This window comes from Anthonomus grandis, chromosome 1, assembly GCF_022605725.1.
Source record: "Anthonomus grandis grandis chromosome 1, icAntGran1.3, whole genome shotgun sequence".
Lineage (NCBI taxonomy): Eukaryota > Metazoa > Arthropoda > Insecta > Coleoptera > Curculionidae > Anthonomus > Anthonomus grandis.
Window position 1 is genome coordinate 23,297,221 of NC_065546.1, and position 6,227 is coordinate 23,303,447.

At 29.2% G+C, this 6,227-nt stretch overlaps 1 protein-coding gene across 3 annotated transcripts in view; it reads right to left on the reverse strand.

Annotated features, from left to right (window-relative positions):
* Nucleotides 1-6,227, reverse strand: part of LOC126743850 (F-box only protein 28) — a 73,831-nt gene that overhangs the window by 8,234 nt on the left and 59,370 nt on the right. The gene's annotated exons all lie outside the window — the stretch shown is intronic.

Genomic DNA, 6,227 nt, shown 5'->3' on the forward strand with positions numbered 1-6,227 from the left:
AAGCATTTTAATCGCTTTCTTAATTAAAACTAATCAATTAATACGTATCTAATCTATTTTTGCCGATAAAAAAAAACTGTCGGAAATTCATTGTGATGCATAACTTTTGAATTTGTGAATACAGGTTGATTTACGACCGATGGCATGGTCGTGAATCAGCGCCTGTATACGTATACGGAATATAGCATTTTTCTGAAAATTTAGTAGCCATGGTAACAGACAATGCTCTAACGGTCTAAACTAGTTTTAGCATTGCAGCGTTGCCGCTTATGTAAAAAAATGAAAACACCTTTGATTTTTTAAAAGGAATACCTCATATATTTTTAGATATTTTGGTCCCCTTCTTGAACCTTTGTTAATCAAGAAAAAACATATTTTAGGTGTTTTTTGTTAAAAACCAGCAGATAGTAAATGGTGTATTTCTCAGCTATTTAGGTTCCTAATAAGCTCAAATTTTAAATATCACTTTAAGGGACAACCTTAATTAACTTCCCATAGCCTCAATTAATCAGCATTATACAGGGTTGTCGAAAATTAAATTAATATCTTTCATTTACTAAAATGGCGGAAAATGTATTTTTTCAAATGAAATATTCATTTATAAAATATTGACAGTTAAAATACGTTTAATATAATATAACATATAAAACTAGGTATAGGCGAGGCTCCCTTTTAGAAATAAATATTTATTTTCATGAAATTTTATCATGTTAAACATTTTTATTTTGTAAATTGCTTGGAAATAAAAATGTCACAATGGTTTAATAAATAACAGTGACATATTAAGTTAAGATATTAACATTGTGTTTTAGGATCAACTTGTGTTGATGGGGCTGTTTATTTTCCATGGACAATTTAGTCAAATAATAGCAAGAACATCTATAAAATTCAAGAAAATGTATCCCGATCTACCATCAATGAATCGGCGAAAGTTTGTAAGGTTATAAATAATTTTGTTAATTATGGCTCTAAATTAAAACTTGAATTAAATAAAACTTTAGTTAGAAGTGCTAAGGGTGATTTAGATTTGTCTTATTATTCAATTCAAAAAATATTAGCCAATCATTAAATGCATTCATACAAGTTCACCAAAAATCACGCTTTGAAACTAACCAAGACTCTCACATGGTAAAATTCTGTGAAAACATTTTGATCCATATTCATGAAGACACTGACTTTCTAAGAAAAATAATTTGAACCGGCAAAGCTAAATTTTCCAGAGACGGAATTTTCAATAAAAGATATAATTTTTGGGCTGATTTAAATCTTCAAGAAAAATTTGGCTTCAATGTATTTTGTCTTTTAAAAGATAATCAAGTAATATTTTGAATTCTTATAGCCACTAAATTCTGTCAAATTTGTAGAAATCTTAAGTGTCGTAAGTAATTTTTTGGAACCTCTACCATTGGGATAATATAATGGAAAGGGTTTACGCAACACCAGTAAACAGCAAAGAACAGTAACGTCAGCGAGTTATTACTTGATTTGAAGACTTCGAAGAAAGCAAAATTAGAAGAGCGACGAATATATCCACCAGAAAATAATTTTATGAATGTTATAGAGAATAATGATAGTCATTTCGAAAATAATTCCTATAATAATACTTGCTTGTTACTTTTACGTATAACTAATGAAGTATTTTGTATTTTGTATAAATAGGCTTTTTAAATCATTATTGGTTGTAAATCTAGGTATAATGTAATAAATTTTCTATTTGTTCTTGCTATTATTTGAGCACATTGTCCATCAAAAACAAATAGTCTCATTAAAACATCATATGAATACTTGTAAAAATTTTCCTTTTTTTTTTAAATTAAGTTTATTATAAAACATAATGGTAATACTATAACTAAAACTGCCACTGTCCAGTGGCGAAGCGTACGAGTAGACAAGGTAGACACTGTCTACCCAAAATTATCCAGTTATTTGTCATTAATTTATCACGTAATTATTTCATTGTTGAATTAAAATTTAAAAAAAAATTAACAGAACGTAGTCGCTCTCCTTACTATTATTATATACATAGTATCTAAACAGCTATAATATCTAAGGCGCCTGACGCACCAATTAAAATAAAAATGCAGGGCTGACACCCAATTAATGTATACGAGCCCCAGGAAGACACATTGATATTTGTCTTCCGAAATTTGGAGCATCTAATCGAACCAAATACGCATCAAGCCGGTGACAGAGGTCCGGCCGCATCAGCATTCAGCCTATTACGTATGCAAAATTTACTCGCGGGAAAGACATTCGAGTTTTTGTCTATCGAAGTCGATCAGCTATTTTATTATACTGTTGAGGGTTATTGTTTATGGACACGCTTGATCTGGTCGGCCGCAATACATCTTCAGTTTTGTTTTGATGAATCTGCATTTGGCATTTGCTTAGAACATTGAAAGCCTTTCAATGTTCTAAGGGCATTTGGTTCGGGCGCGTGCTATAGTAATTTAATAATTAGTATTTTTATTTTTGGGTGTATAGAAAAGGTTTTTTTAGTGGTTATTTATGAACGACTGTTCTATATTGGCAATTGTATTTTAGTTGTGTTTTTATTTTAATTAATTTTAAAATAATGGATATTATGGATCTATAAGTTATGGTTATACCTATGTTGTGTTTTTTTGTAAGTAGTATTTATTTTTATCTATCTATCTTTTTATGCTAGTAGCAATTATTTTTTTTCTTTTTTATATCACTACATAATTTTTCTCTTTGAGTTAATATTTCATGCGCTTTCATTTTCTATTTCATTAAAGTGAATAATATTGAATACACATTTTTTTCTAATTAACGATTTTTATTGTTTGTCTACCCGAAAAAAAAGTTCACGCTTCGCCACTACCACTGTCATACCTTAAAATTCCCCTACCATTTATTAAACCATTGCGACATTTTCATAGCTAACTAAGTCATTTACAATACAAAAATATTTAAAATATCAAATTATACGAAAATAAGTATTTATTTCCAAAACCATGTAGATATAGGAATGTGTTATAACAAATTAAAGGTATTTTAACTGCCGATTAGAACCAAAAATAAAATATAGGGGGTTCTATTAAAAAAAAACGACTTTTCACCATTTTAATAATTGAAGATTAAATTAGGCTGTGATTAGATTAGCTGTGATGGTTAATGAAAATGATCTCTTATAGTGATTTTTAAAATTTGAGCTTTTTAGGAATTTAAATGGCTGAGAAATATCTATCGATATTATTAAGTCAAAAACCCAGTATAATGTTCGCAATTTAATGTCCGAAATTAAAACTGTAAATTTCTCTACATTTTTAAGAGTAACTTTGATTAAAAATAATGTAAAAATAGGGCTAATCGCATTATATAACTCTCCTAGTTTAAACAAAACACAATTTATCAATAATGTAAGGCTTTTATTCGAAATAAACTTTTGGAGATGTCCAGTCGAGGTTTTTTGTGGATATATAAATATTGACATTATAGAGAATAAAGTAACTCAATGCTCTACAGAATATCTCAACTATCTAAATCACATGGGTTACATTAGTCAAATAAATGGTTTTACTCGGGTAGCAGGAAATGCAAAAACCTGCATAGACCACATCTTTTTAAAAACTACCGCCAACGATATAATTGTCAATTCTTATATTATAATGAGTGGTTTGACAGAACATTTCCCAACACTATTGAGCATGCAGTTTTTAAACAAAAATAATGGTAACCCGGAAAAGGTACAAATTAATACTAAAAAAATTGTTAACTTTCAAAAAATAGCAGACAGTCTAATAAATTTTGATTAGGGCGATATATTGCAATGTAATAACCCAAATATTTGCATGAATAATTTTGTTAAAACCAGGAGAATTATGATTGAAAATTGTACAACCTTTAAAACTATAAAATACGCTCGTAAAAAAAAAGGATGGATTATCTCTGGGATCATCAATTCCATTAAAAATCGCGATAAACTAAGGAGGCTGACCCTGAAACATCCTTTAAATTTCCAAACACAAAAAAGTTACAGACTCTACAGAAATGTCCTCACTAAATTAATTGAAAGAGCTAAATATTTTTTTTTTTAAAGAAATTAAATACAAACATAAACGATACAAAAAAAAATATGGGAAACCATCGGGGAAGTAACCAACGAAACCGTAAATAAAAATATAATAAATACTATAATTGAAAATGGTAAGGAAGTAACTGAAAAAGACAAATTATCTCGAAAATTTCTGAACTATTACTGTAATAAAACCTTAGTGAAAAAATACCTAAAAATAAATATGTGTTTAGTAAGCCTACTCCTTGTAATCCAGTGAGTTTCTCGGAAATCACGGTAAATGAATTGATAATGCAAATAAATTCTCTTAAAAGCAAGCTTTTATGTACAAGCGATGGTATTTCTGCATTGATAATTAAAGACAATCATATAGCGTTAATTAAACCCTTACTACACTTTATAAATCTAGTACTAAAAGCAGGCATTTACCCAAATATTCTAAAAAACTCTATAACTCCCATATTTAAGTCTGGTGACAGCCAGTGCGTTGAAAACTATCGGCCTATTGCAATAACGAGTACCCTGAATAAATTACTTGAAAAGTGCATTAAAATTAAATTGCGAAAACATTTAGGAAATAATAAATTATTGTCTAAATTTTCAATTTAGTTTTCGAAGTAAAATGAGCACTGAAGATGCAATTCAACAATTAATATAGCGAATATTGAATGGTTTTAATGAGGGTTATAAGACCTTAGGCATTTTTATTAATCTCGCAAGATCCTTTGACACTGTGGCACATCACATTCTCTTGCAAATACTGGGTGACGTGGGTTTAAGAGGTACTGAGTTAGCTCTCTTTGAATCATATCTTAGTGACCGAACACAACAAGTAAAAATTAATAATCTTGTTGGAGAGATGGGTACAGTTGAATGTGGTGTGCCACAGGGCACTGTCCTGGGGGCCACTCTTATTTTTGATCTATATAAACAACCTTACAAGAATTTTACCTGAAATAAATTGTTCTATTATTTGTTACGCTGACAATACAGTAATTCTAGTAAAAGCAAAAGTATGGTCAGAAGTGCAATAGCTAGCTGAAAAATATATCACATTAATTAAACTTTGGACGGATCATCATCTTCTAACTCTTAATAGTAATACAACCCACTTTATAAATTTCTTGATTCATAACACTAATCAACAAGAAGAACCTGTGGAACTAACAATACTAACTTATCCTTGTTTTGCAAATCAGATGGAAAATTGTACTTGTTATCCTAAGATTTCCTCAGTTTCGTACACAAAATACCTCGGCGTCTATATTAATAGAAATTTAAGATGCAATATGCACATTGATTACATAACTAAAAAGACAAGGAAAACAATTTATAAGTTTTACCAACTACGAGAATTTATGCCTCGTGAGTTGTTGGAAGTGGTCTACCATTCTAAATTATGGTATAAGAATTTGGGGTAGTGCGTGTAGCACAATGATAACAAACCTGGTTATCACTCAAAAATATATTTACTAAAAATAATAAATAAAAAACCAAATAGATACCCAAGAGTTAATTTGTTTTTGGAAAGTGATGCTCTCACTGTAAGAGCACTTTACCTGAGGAGCACCCTTAACTTTATGAATAATAAAAACATTTATAAGATTCTACCCCAACGCCTTTATATTACTAGATCTGTCACGAGAGAACATGTTTTTTTTACTAAGGTAGATTTTACAATTTGTCAACATCATATCTTATGTGGGGCCAAGAATCTTTAATTTTATACCACACGCTTTTAAGGCTATAAGAAAAAACTGTTTAATATACGCATAACCGAATGAATCAGGTGTAACTATGAAAATAGTTTATTTAAGCTACCTTTTCTAACATAAACAAATGTTATAATTACAGGTATATTTGCAAATATTATTTATTGATAGAATAAAAGAATGAATTAATTTAAATATTACTTTTACAAATTTAATCTAAGTTAATTTAATTTCGTTTTTATAACAAGCTCTCAAATTTATTGTTAAATTATTATTGTATTTTGAAATATTGTCCCGACAAGTCACTTGTGACTTAGGGCACAAACCCTAACTTTGTAACAATACTGTACAATTTTAAGTAATATATTTGAATTTGAATTTTTGCAGATGAAAAAAACCGCGAAATATGATTGGAATATTATTGCAGACCACAGGCGATCCATTTACAGTCGTAATTATAATACACAAAAGTCAAA